The 13,982-nt window shown below is 42.2% G+C and overlaps 1 protein-coding gene across 5 annotated transcripts in view; it reads left to right on the top strand.

Annotated features, from left to right (window-relative positions):
- Met (MET proto-oncogene, receptor tyrosine kinase) overlaps positions 1 to 13,982 on the top strand; it is a 111,243-nt gene that overhangs the window by 36,164 nt on the left and 61,097 nt on the right. The gene's annotated exons all lie outside the window — the stretch shown is intronic.

Here is a 13,982-nt window from a genome sequence, read left to right as displayed (position 1 = left end):
CGCCCTGGGGGTGTTTTTTTTTTTTTTTTTTTTTTTTGGTTTTTCGAGACAGGGTTTCTCTGTGTAGCTTTGCGCCTTTCCTGGAACTCACTTGGTAGCCCAGGCTGGCCTCGAACTCACAAAGATCCACCTGCCTCTGCCTCCCGAGTGCTGGGATTAAAGGCGTGCGCCACCACCGCCCGGCTTACGTACTTCTTTTTTTTTTTTTTTTTTTTTTTTTTTTTTGGTTTTTCGAGACAGGGTTTCTCTGTGTAGCTTTGCGCCTTTCCTGGAGCTCACTTGGTAGCCCAGGCTGGCCTTGAACTCACAGAGATCCGCCTGCCTCTGCCTCCCGAGTGCTGGGATTAAAGGCGTGCGCCACCAACGCCCCGGGGGTGTTTTTTAAAAGAAGCAAATGAGCCATTAGTGCCTCTTACCTTTTCTGAATCTCCCTACTAACCCCTTAAACCATCACATGTCTGTTCCCAAGCCCATCCCAGAAAAGACTTAAAAATGTCACAGCATAAGCTTTCATAAACCAAAAGCAAAAGGACACAGTTCAAGTTGGAGCTCTGGCCAGGTAGCCTTTACCTGTGGATGGTACTGACTCAGGATGTGAGTAAGTGTCTGCCACATGTGGGGTAGACCATGCCCCTGCATTTTAAGAGTGCTTCCTGTCCTTGGTGTCTTTTAAAGCAGGGCATGACTGTGTTAAGTTGCTGATCCCTACATGGTGATTCATTTGGGGAAACTGCTGTATTGCTGTATTGGAAAATAAATCTAACAGGAAAAGAAATGGATTTTAAAGGCGACTTGTAAAAAAGGTAAAATTCTGAAGCCAAGGCACCACCAAGGCGTGATGTTTCCATTCCCACATTCCACAGTTGGAGATTACTGGAAGATTCGGAACCCCGCATGTTGATGAGGATGATAACCTGTTGAGTAATAACAGATATTTTTTTAACTTACTATAATATTTCAAATTTTGGGTTTTGCACCCTTCCTCCAGACTTCTGTCTTATCAGTGGCCAGCCCTCCCTGTATTCTTATCTCCTCTTTCAAACAAGAAAAACAAGGATCTGCCAGAATTTAGAGAGGACTCACCAGGAATTTCTGCTGGTACTTATCTGTACATTGGCACAAATACTGATAGAGTGGGCACAGAATGACCAAGTGCCCAGGTATGTGCTGAAAGTCACATCCCCAGTGCCCATGGAGGGCTCCAAAGTATCAGGGGAATGAAACCAAGAGCTTAGCTACTCTTGATGTCAATAAAACTCGCTTGGCTTTTTTTTTTTTTTTTTTTAAAGCATGGATATGGTAAGTGATTCTAGGATCCTAGATGCATTCCAGTCTGCTAATTATTTATTTTTTCGAACTAAAATGTTCCATGAAGGTTCATTTGCATATGAATCACCAGCTGAGCAATATTGACTTCCTGTTCTAAAAGCCAGGCTCTACCTTGGGGAAGCAATTTACTACACTTAACCTGGGACCTAGGCTAATGCCAGAGCAAACGAAGTGTGTGTACACAGACACTTCTGGACTTTGCCCGTCTTTCAGAAAGAACAGGAAAGGGAAATGTCTAACTAGTGCATGCTAACATAGAATAAAAGTTTGTTTTAGCCATTCTCCACGTTCACATGGGGGAAAAGATGGTTTATAAATCATATATTTACAAAACAAAAAGATGTATTGCTGTACTTCACCTATCTTCTTCGGGTATATTGTCGAAATGTTCATCAATCAGAGAACATGAAATGGTAGATGACACTTCAGATTGCACTCTAGGTAGAAGGGGTGAGTTGAGGTCAGTTTGGGTTTGGAAGGCATTCGGTTGTAGAGTTGCTTTATGGAAATTCAGTTTGTTGTGTTGTCCTCACAGAATACATAGATGATTCATGAAGGCCTAGAATGCAGGTCTGCGGACCAGGAAAGTGTACATTTGAATGCTAAATTTTCTGCACATAGTTTGCATTTAAAATATCTGATTAACAATTAGCATCTCACAGGCAGCCTGCTAGCAGCAAAAGTGAAGAGGTACTCAGGATTTGGGGACAAAGCGGGATTGAACTGGCCCACCGGCTCTGAGGGAATCAATAGTGTTCAGTGCTAATGCACTAAACAGGTTACAAGCACTAATGCGGTGGCAGTCAATAGCAAAAATGAATGTCTCTAAAAATTATCTTGACAATACAATGTGCAATATTTTCCATTTATTTTCAGCTAATTTCGTTGCGAGCTTGTTCTTTCGTCTTATTAGTTTAAGCTAAGTGCCAGGGAGCCTAGCTGTTTTATTTAGGGCACAAAGTGAGCAGATACTTGTGAACACTGTTTTCAGCAAGAGTCAGAGGGAAAGGATTTATTATGCGGCCAGGCTTCAATAGGAAGCCCAGTAGTTACTTACTGATGCCAACTCTGATGTGGGGCAGTGGGGAACCAGCTGTACGTGACACTCACCTCCATGCAGCAATGGATTCGTGGAGATGACAGAAAATGACCAAGACACTCCAGTAGACAGGATGTCCTCGAATTCATGAAATATGACATAATCTGGGAATAGAAATGACAAGCAACATCTAAGTTTGACGGTTTAATCTTAAAAGGCTTGTCTGGAGTGATAACAGTTAACTTTTACATGAAGCTTGAAACTGTAGAAAAAGCATTATATCTTTAATATATTTAGTTTGGGGCAAACATATGCCAAGTGTCTATTATGCTAATAATCATGATCTATTGCATAGCCTTCTGGGTGAAGCATAGACTGCTCCATTTAACTTTAACTTTTTAAAGTGGTCGTGAAAGCACGTTATTTTGCACTTAACAAAAATATCAGAAGGTGGAGTGCCCTGTTGCTGAGAGTTGAACTTTATAAAATATATTCTGTTATACAAAATTGTCGATGTGTTTTAGTAAAGCTTAGTATGGAGTAGGTAATGTGTGTATGGCAGGAAGCTGTAGATGCGGTTTCAGATGTGCTCACTCCCTGCCTCTCATAGCCTAGCACCCATCAGCTTCTTTGGGAATCGATAGGTTTTCTACTGGGCTGCATTATTTCCTCCTTGGCTCCCTGCCTCTCTTGTGTCAACACTCAGTATTCGGGAGACATTTCTTCTGCACATGAAAAGAGTTCTCCCATTACTCATGAGTCCTATGACAAAGAATCATGCAACTCGGAGAACACAGAAATAAGTCCTTTTGAAGGCCTCAGCATTCTAAACATTAATAGAATCTGAGGGAATGTGATGCTGAAGTGGCCCAAGTCACATTGTCCTTCTGGATCTGCCTAGTGTACCCTTCACAATTACATCCCTTTTTAGTGTGTTTCCTGCTCATGAGGATCATGTGGCTGAGAGGCCAAGCGGGAGCCAAGTGCTCCCAGGACTCATGCCCATCTCATGAGCACCTCCTGAATGTCCTCCCAGGACTCAGGCCCATCTCATGAGCACCTCCTGAATGTCCTCCCAGGACTCATGCCCATCTCATGAGCACCTCCTGAATGCCCCAGTGTGTGCTCTTCAGCCAGGGCCATCTTTGTGTTGCCAATTCCTTCATCTTCACTGCACGCACATTAAGCCTTTCTCTGTCACGTCAGTCACCTTCATCTGCGGATACGTATTTAATCGTGCAGGTATCTAAGTGAGGTAAGGTCTCAGAAGGGAGGCTTTCGCCAAGCTTTACCACCAAGCATCGGCATCGTAGATCATAGACAACAGCCAGTGTTGATTTGATCTTGGAAGTCTCCAAAATAGATCTATGTATTTAAATAGTAAAGAAAGAACATGTGAATCACAGGAGTAAACACTCTTGAGCAAGTTGGGTTTTTTTAATGAATACATTGTAAACAGTGTTGTTTTTATCATCTCCACAAGCTGCGAAGGTTTGAAGTGCAGGTGTGTAAATGTGTCTGGGGGATCCAAAGGAATGCTCACCTTTTTCTATGCTTGTTTGTTCGCTTTTGTTTGACCAACAAAGAAGCAGCCTTTGCCAAGGGAATAGGAGGCGTTTAATCGCGGAGCTTGGTCCTGTGCCTACAAGTCAGGGAGGTCACTGGCTTGCCCCTTCCTGCAGCCTGTAATTACAGGCAGAGGGCTATTTGTTTTCCAGTAAAGTGACCAGGGTCTTGAGTGGAATAGACTGTTTATAAGAGCAATGGATGGAAGAAATATACACAGTTTGGAAGATGACAATAGGAAAGTGAAACTATTTTCTTCATATTTTCAACAATATGAGACAGTCTGAGTCCCTAGAAATGTCCTCAAGTGGAATAACAGAGGTGAACCTTGGGTCACATTAGGTAATCCTGGTAATTAGCAACTTGAATTATTGTGGGCAGTTTACAGTGGGATGGAACACATCTGATAATTTATTAAGTAGAAACTAATTTGTGGCTCCACCATCATGGTAAACAAGAAGCAGTAACTATATTAGTAAGAGGGATTGGGAAATATTTTTACTTTGAAAAAAAACAATTACATTGGATTTATCTGGAGACACTGTGGGAAAATAATTAGCACTGTTTCTTACTCTCAACTAAGCTCAGGCTGTTTTAAGTATAAGTATTATAAAAGTGATGACTCCAGGTAGAGTTAGGCACATAACATGCAATTTCAATTCTATTACTGTCCCAATGCTAGGAATATCCATCGGGATTTGAAAAACATGATATGTCCGTGGTAGTTTAACGATAGAAGGTGAAACTTGTAATAGATGTTTAAAAGTCAAAAGTTTAAGTTTTAAGTTGGTGACAGATACAAAGAGAACTTAAACATATTTATTCCAGCCTTACAGGTGGTGTCACATTATGGCAAATTGTGACAATTTTCCCACCTACTAAAAAGAAAGTTCCTCATTGAAAAACGAAAAACAAACCTCCCAATTTTCATAGGATCTGGGCTAACCAAGGTGAAGGCCATTGCTGTCAGGTGACTTGAGATGCTGTGAAAAAAGCACATCAACTCACAAAAAGAAGGATTGGGAACTATTTGGAAAGTGAACACCTCCATTTTCATAAATAAATACTGCTTTCGTATTAAAGCTTTCCCTGCATTTTTGGTCCTAGGAAGCATCTGATATAACTCCTATAACTTTATTTAATGCTCTATATGTTAGAGGTTCAAGAAATAGTTAAGAAACAGTCAAACTTTCTATTTTGTCTGTGAGTATATAATAAAATCTCCATTCCAGTGAATGGGTGAATAATTACTTTAATAACGATGACAGGATAGCTTCATTTCACCTTTCGTGCTTTGGTGAGGCATTTATTTTTATACTCTGAGCCACAGGCAAATCACAAAATAAATTGAACTATTGTTTGCTTAATGCTCTGTTTCCTTCTAACCTTATTCTTGTCTATCAACCACAGCCCAGTTCCCCAGTGGCTCAGGAAGCCCTCACTGGGATTAAGTAATCGTTTACACAACCTCTCTCATTCATTAACCCATGTTGACATTCCCCTGCTGCAGCCCAGCCTTGCTCAAGGATTCCTTAAGCGCCTTACCCAGCTGCTAGTGTGGATGCAAACAACACCTACTTAATCAAGAAATTTAATATTTCCAAGGAACCATTTGGCCTGCCTCAGCCTTCTTCATGAACAGTCTCCTATTCCATCTTCAAAATAAAATCTGGATTCATTCCTAGTAAATGCATAGTTTAAAAATCTCCCTTTCTATGTATTCATAAAGCAGAAATAGAAAATGTTATTGCTTCTATCAGATTTTTTTTGTTAGTGTGTTAAAAATGATGCCAATAAGATAAAATTAGATCACCCTGGATGTGTCCTCATCTCCAGTGAATCTGTCTCCACAGTGCCAATGATGTGGTAATCTTTCTAGAAATCAGCATGTTTTTATAGCTGCAACCCTAGGAACATGCCGAGGGCCCTCAGTAGCACGGAGTAAAGTCTGCGTTCATTAGGATAATATTCACGGAGTTCCTTGCTTGGCTCCTGGGTTCCCTCACATGTAGTTAGTATGCCAATCAAGAACCAACTGTTGGTAGAGGACGGTAGAAGCCTGACTTGCACTGCTGGCCACTTTCTGGCGTTTCGGTATACCAAAGTGCCTGGGCCACGTTACCACCGAAACAGGTTTGGTCATTGACTAAAACTGGGAGCAAAACTGCACAGATGGCTCCGTGAGCTGGTACAAAGTGGCACATTGCTGAACTCTGCCCTCTAGCCAGCCTGCCATTGCTGTTGTGGCTGAGAGGGTCTGTCGGTCTCCCTCCTAGTCCCGCCTTCTAAGACCTGTTCCGTGGTCAGCCTCGGATTTCCTTCAACATTTTGTCAACCTCACATTTCTTCTCCATTCCTTTTTGACTCTCACCTTAGACATTTTCTTTCCCAGAGACTCGTCTTATCTTCCCTCCCCTTCCCTCTCCTCTCTATAGTCTGAAATTTTCTGAGTACTGTGGTGACGTTTGTTACCCATTTCAGCCACATCTCTTACCACAGGCACAGTGATATATCTGCCACTCATACTGTTATTTTCTTGATATGGACCATGGTTCTAGCTCCTTATATCTTGTACGTAATATAACAGCTTGAACAAAATACATACTTATCAAACAAATAATTATAACAATATCCATGTTTCAAAGTCGGCTATTAAACGTTTCTTAGTAAAAAGACCACTTCCTGTAAACTACCTTCCATCCTTCCCCTCAAATCTCTAATAACTAATTTATAAAGGAGTGGTTTTTGAAGATTTACATTAACACTGAGAAGAAACTAGAAAGTTTTCTTCTAGCCGATACTGCCTCCTTACACTCTTAGATACTGCCCGTGTGTGTCCCAGCCACTTTGGGAACACGATGACTCAAAGAGAGGAAAAATGAAAGGAGATGAAAAGATAAAGAGAAGGAAGGTGGCTATACAGAAAGACTGCACTTGGTCGCTAACTGAAATCAGGAAAGGAGAGTTAAGTCCATTAAGAGGCGTCAGAGGGTGGACATCGCGGCTCCTTTGGACCTCATGACACATTCCCAGAACTGAGCAGTACTGCTGGGGAGAGGAACTTGGGACATCTAGCGGATATTGTTCGAGTAGTGATAGCCACAGTGGTGCCCTCTCTTGACATTTGCCTTTGAAACTCTCAGGTTTTCAGTGCTAGACGCCAATCACAGTTTCACATTCAAAACGATGCACAGATAAATGAAAAGAGGAATAAATGTCTTTATAAGTACCCTTTATGGGCCCAGGATTCCCCCTCACTCGGCACCACTTCACAGGCATGAAGCACACGCTAGGCAGGGAAAACCCTCCCCTGAACTGGATGGGCCCAGTTGAAATGAGAGAATTGGTTTGGGGCTCAGGACTTTGAGTCCTTGACCCACTTACGAAGTTTCTGATAAGTACTTCAAGTCTGAAGCCAGATGAGAAAATGACATGAGTCTCACTCCTTAGTGGAAAGATGGAAGAGACGGATAAGAACTATTGACACTTAGATTAATCACAGACTAGAATATAGTCATGGGCTTCAACAATATACCGGGGCAGGACTGAACACTTTTGTTCCATCCATCTCTCACCCCTTCTGGTCATCTGCTAAGACAGTTATTAGTTACTCCTTATTGAGCCTCCTAGGCCCACAAGGAAGCCGTGGCTCTTGCTGTGTTCAGGAAAAGCGTCTTCCCTTTGATTGGTTAATGTAGTGTAATCACTGGCTTTGTGTCTTCTGGTTTTCTACTATCTCTATGAAATCAGTGCATGACAATTTGGTTTCTCTCAGAGAAGGACAGAAAAACCTCCTCACAGCATCCAAATCTGCCACACTTGGAACAATTGTATGAATCACTGTCACTCCTTGCTGAGACTGATGCTCAATATGAAGGCTGCTAACCAAAACCACATGGGCTCAGCCTGTTTTATATCTGGTTCACCTTAGGAAATGATACAGATGCAAAAGTTTGAACATTTCCAATTCCAAAGCCCATACCATTGTAGAATTTTGAGTGTTCCAATCCCGGGAATAGGTCTATATTTATGTATGAAAGCAAGCATTTGTACACATGCAAATAGACAGCCATACACATGTACATAAAACATAATCTGTTCCAAGAATTTTTCCTGCTGTAGTCCAGCTTCTGTCAGGACCTCACTCGGCATGCGTCTCTGGTACAAGGGTTTGCAGCTGCTGAAGCCCACGCTGGTCCCACTCCCATCCTCTCTAGTCTACAGCATTGGCCGCCAGTGCAGTCTTTTCAGTTACATGGCTGCTGAGTCCTTTGTGGTGCATAATTAGTCATGTGCTTCTCTGTGTTAGTCTCTTGTCTCCCTGAGTGCACAGTACCTTCAGAAGATGGGTTGAAAAAACATTCGGTGCATGTGTCAAGTTAAGAATGGATTTTTACATTTTTAAAGAGTTACATATGTACACAAAAAGTAAAATACGGGATCCCATGACCTTCAAAGTCTAACACATTTATTACGATATTTAAAATTCTTTGAAAACTTCATAAGTATATATAATGCATCCTATGATACCCAACCCCTATTTCCACCCTCTAACTCCCTCTCCCCATATATCTTCCTTCCAACTTCATATAGATAGAGAGAGACAGACAGACAGATACCATTGAGTCCGTTTAGTCTGCTTTATATGCACATAGGTGTGGGTCATCCATGAAGGCATGAACACAATCTCCTTCTAGTCCATCTTCAAAATAAAAGGACTCCGCTAAGGGCAGCCTTTGTAAGCCCCTCCCCCTCCATGCTGACTGGCTTGGTCTTGAGCAGGTAACCATAGTAAAAGCACAAAACTTTCTTGATAAAATAATGAAAAACATGACTGGTGGTGTAGCTTGGTGGGGGATATGTGCTCAGCATTTGCAGACCTTTGGGTTCGATATTCAGCAGCGGAGGTGGGGGGAGGTGTGCAATGATTTGTAGAATTCCTACACTCAAGCAGAGAAAATCTCCCCTCCCAAATGGGGAGGTAAAAATGATGGCTTTGAGTCAGGCCTATCCAAATATAGCCAGCAGGCAGATGTGGAGACATGCTGGCCCGGAGGGGTACAAACCTGGTGGCTGTGGAGAATTAGGTCATCCCAGCTCGGCAAGTGAGGCTCTGGCTGTGGCATTGTCACCTGGTGAGTCACAGTGCTGAGCCAGCAGCAGGCGACCAGAGGCCTGTCTGTGCTCTGCCGGTGGCTGGCCAGACTCTTCTGCTAGACTAGGCTTCGGGCTGTCATGGGTCCAGGGCCGGTGAAGCCATCTCTCAGAATGTCTCGTCTAGGGAAGTCAGTGGAAGTCGTAGTGAGGTAGCATCTTCCTTTCACGCTGTGCCCTGAGAACAGCAGACTTGAGTTCTCTTCTTAGCACAGCACAAGGTCCAGACAACACCAACTTTTGACATTCAAGATTAGCCTGCTCTGCCCAGGAGCTGATTCTTCTGCACCGCACAGCAAGTCCTGGCTTTAGTGTTGATCGCGGAGAAGTTCAAGTGGGGAGTTAGACTTCATCTGCAGGAAGCCGAGCAGACACTGAAGTCCAGAGCCCTGGGCCTCTGCTGCAGCGGCTCCACGGCCCCCCACAGGAATGGCGTTTAGAGAAGAAAGCTGAGCAGACACTAACACAGTTGAGCGTTTAGCCAGCCAGTGGAAAAGTCTAAGAAAGGACACTGCATTTTGAAAGTTGAGTCTCCCACAAAGCCATTACTAGAACTTAGGCAAAATATGACTATGAATAAAGTTTATATTAAAATCTTCTGTTAATTTGCCTTGGTCAAGGATGTAAGAATGGGTATGAGTAAGCTGGAATGATTTTACAAGACTACATTTCAAAAAAAATTATCTACATGACTGATTTAAATTAGCTATAGATGAGCTAAATTTGTCCTATAGATCAATTAAAAGAATCACTATTTTAAATATACCACATCCTTAATTATACTGAATTAGAGGTAATTGCATACTCGCTGCATATATCATAGTGTTAATTGGGGGAAAACATTTTGAGTCAAACCTATTGAGTTTTCTAGCACTTCAATTTTCTTTTCATAAAAAAGAAAAAAAAAGGTTTGTCTGAGTCAGGTAAAAAAAAATCTGGCAAGTACTCATGATAATGAAAACACACACACACACAAAACAAAACACTGAATTAATTAACGTATTACTTCAAAGTCTATAGTGCAGATTAATTCCTGTTATCTCTAGGATGAGATGTAAGATAGAAACTAGGGAAGGGAGTTTGCAACAAGTTGAGTGTGTGTGTGTGTGTGTGTGTGTGTGTGTGTGTGTGTGTGTGTGTGCCTGCATGTATATGTGTGTGTGGTGCACAATCCTGTGAGTATATATTAAGGTCAGACTGAGAGTTAGCCCTCTTTGCATGGTGCTTTGCAATATGGAGAGCTTACACCAAGGCTTACTATGAAAATCCCATTGCTCAGACAGCATGCAGCTCTGTAGGCCTGCCCCAGGCTCTGGGTTGCCCAAGAGTCTCAGCAGGAAGAGAGATGAGGAGAGTCCCCTCTCCTGAAGTGAATGTTGAGACATCACTTCTTTCTGGAAGCTGGTGTTCTTCTCCTCCCTTTTAGTTTTCTGCTATGGGAAAAGATGAAAAAGAGGTAGATGTGGACCCATGCATTGTGAAACTAGAATGTCCTTGACCCTGTTTGTTTCCTAGCTCCAAATTGCACAATCTTTCAAGATCAAGGAGTCCTGGAGACCTTGTCCTAGCATTGTGCAATGTCTTCACATAGGAATTTTACTGAAGAGAGATAGAGACAGAACTCCATATTACTAATCCTTGAAAACAGGAATTTTAGAGACTGGTTTCCCAAAGGAAGGGCCTTAAAGTTCACAATGTAAGTACTACATCAATGCTGATGCAGATTTATATTTAACCTTTACATCTGCGGAAACAGGTGTATAGGGGCGGAAGCCCTGGGTACAGCAACCTCTTTCCACTGAAGAAAAAGTCAGCAAGCTCTTGTAGGCTTGCAGACATTCCAAGGAACTCCCAGAGATCACCTGACTCAATCCCCTGTTCACTGGACTCAGCAAGGTGCACCTTAAAGCCGGTTGCTCCGGAGAAGGGCTTTATCTCTACGGAGAAGGGCTTTATCTCTGGTGGCTTTACAGATACACAAATTCTCCAACAAGGCTTATTACTTAGGCGTGTTGGAGGGCACTGGGGACAAAAAATAATGAGAGTTCCTGTGTCTGGACGACAGAAAGCTGACAATAGTTTATGATCCACAATGGCTCCACAAACTATGAATTGTATTTATATCCCAGAAAATCCATTACTTAACTCTGTGCCTTAGGTCAAGTTTTAAAGTTCCCTGATGTAGAGGGGAGAAAGCAGAGCCTAATAAAAGAAGGAACAAGACAGCCACAGAATACTGGCCGTGAAACAGCTCCTCTTCTAATGGAGCACTCCAGATAGTCTAAGATTTGAAATGGTTCATTTCCCCTTTAAGCAGCTTCCCTTGGCTCTGGCTATCTCTACAAAATGGATCAGTGATCACCCGTAGAAACTCAATTATCAATTCATTGATCTCTGTTGAGTTTCTGGTACATCCCAGTTACCTGCTACGCCTCAGAATAATCTATAGTACTTTAGCGAAGAAGAGCTTCTAATTAAATCGTGAGCTAGTGCTCATTAATACATCAAAATAAGTGTCCAGAACTGAAACATTTGCTTAATTACGAGCTACGATAGGCTTAGTATCTCTAAGACTCTCTCAGTTTGCTAATTGATTGCCATTTAAAATGAAGAAATTGTCAGTGCACGAAATAGAGTATTTTAGGTGCCTTTTAGTCATAGAGGCAAAAGATGTAAGAACTTTACAATTCCATGTGATGGGTGGTCAGCCTTAAGGAATGAAGTCATGATACAGAAATAAAACTGAAATTTTTGTTGTTCTTAAACAGTGAGTTGGAGGGCAGGGGATGAGGCTGGGTGACAGAGTGCTTGCCTAGCATGTACAAAGCCCTGGTTCAGTCACAAACACCACAAAAAAATTAAAAGTTTCTGATTATTATAATACATGATAATAATAGAGGATTTCTAACTTTCAAATCATTTTCCTAGACTTGTAGTTGTTTATAAAGATGTCTGAGAATGAACTTTCACTTCTTTTCATCTAAGGTAAACTTGACTTTCCTTAGTATATCCCACCACCTTCATCTTGCACTAATTTCCAATTCCCAGCTGCCATCAGTGCTGCCCTATTCCTGAAAAAGACAGTTTAAAAAATACTAGTTCACTGTTCCACACTCATGGCCCCTCCGCCTTGTTTATTCAGTCATTCTATCATTGTTGATTAGCTCTCTATTCCGAATGTTCTACCACTCACAATGTAGTATTGAAGGAACGGAGACCCACAACTGGAGCTGACATTCATTACACAAGGAAATGTTGAGTTGTAGCAGAAACTGTATGGTGTGTTTCTTCTCTGTGAAGAATGGGCAAAAGCTGCATGGGACTCTACACCAGGAGCATTGGCGAGATGTGAGTGAGCATCAGAACAAGTCTTGCAAGAGGTTGGTGCTAAGCTCATAAACAAAGGATGCTTAGGCGCTAACTAGCTGCGTGAACATGGAAGGAGCACCCCAGAAGAGGAAACCACATAAGTCAGATGCCTGGAACACTTGGACAGCTGAAGGCGGGCCTGTACACTGAGACACAGAGAACACAGACCTGCAGAAGTTGGGTAGAAGTCACATGATATGAAATCTAGCAGGCCATGTTAAAAATGATTTTCCTAAGAGCAAGGAGATACATTAAATGTTCTAGATAGAAAAGAAGAGGGGAGAGTTATTGAATCATTAAAAAGAAAAGAGAAAAAAAGATCTACAATATGAACAGCTAATCTGACAGTGGCTAGGACAAAGATCATGGTGCTGGAGACAGAAAGACCAGGGGTAGGTCTTGGAACAGTCTGTTGACAAACTAGAGTCACTCAGAACCGGGAAACCGGAAGTGAGGAAATGCCTCCATCAGAATGGCCAGTAGGCAGTTCTGTGTGGCATGTTCTTGATTGTAAATTGATGTGGGATGGCCCAGCCACGCTGGGTAGTATTATCCCTGTGCAGCTAGTGCTGGGAGGAATAAGCAAGATAGCTGAATGTGACCCTAGAAGCAAGCAAGTAAACAGCTTTCCTCCTGCCTCTGCTGGAGTTCCAGCCGACTTTCCTCAATGGTGGACCGTGATGCAGACGTGTAAACCAAACAACCCTTTCCTCCCCAAGTCACCTTTGGCCGGCGTTTTATCACAACAACAAACAGTCACTAGGACAGTTAGAAAATGAAACTGATGGAAATTGAAGGTAGATTACATGAGAGGGATGAAAGAGAAGGAGGAATCTCGAAGACACTTAGATGTCTGAATTGAACATCTGGAGGGATGGAAGAGTCATTCTGTGAAGTGTATAATATCATAAGGTCAGGAAGCAGGGAGTCATGTTAAGCCTGGGGATCTCTCAGACATGTGGATGGAGATGCAGATGTTAAATCAATGAAATAGTATCACAGGAGACACACATTGCCAGGGAGAGTATCATGAGTGTGTGGTCCACAAGTGAACCTAGAATGCAGCCTTGGGTAGTCTGATGTGGATGTCAAGGTCTGAATGGTCCTGCACAGGAAGCACAAATGCTTAGACTTGAGAGGTAAAAGAAAAACCAGGATTCTGAATATGTACATAGAGCCAGGGATCATCAGTGCTTGTCATTGTCCTGTATTATTGAACAGTATTTTTTTTAACCCTTCCGGTTGAATTTGAACATCACCATATTGGTACATGTCTTTCAGGAAGCTGCTTACTGAGATACTTGATGTGCACATTTTTTTAAACCTTTCTCCCGGTGGTGACAAAGTGTAAAGAGGAGTTCTGCATGCTGGTTCTGTTCTCAGAGACTCATATGAGCTACTGGATTTAATCTTCACAACTCTGTGTGGCAGGGACATTTTTCTGTAGCAATCTCTATTTTACAGATGGAGAAAGTAAAACAGAGATTACCTCAATTTCTGAACACAGAAAGATTGTAGGAATTGT

Source organism: Peromyscus maniculatus, chromosome 3 (assembly GCF_049852395.1).
Source record: "Peromyscus maniculatus bairdii isolate BWxNUB_F1_BW_parent chromosome 3, HU_Pman_BW_mat_3.1, whole genome shotgun sequence".
Classification (NCBI taxonomy): domain Eukaryota; kingdom Metazoa; phylum Chordata; class Mammalia; order Rodentia; family Cricetidae; genus Peromyscus; species Peromyscus maniculatus.
The sequence above is the reverse complement of the archived record's forward strand: the minus strand, read 5'-3'. Positions and strand labels throughout refer to the sequence as shown.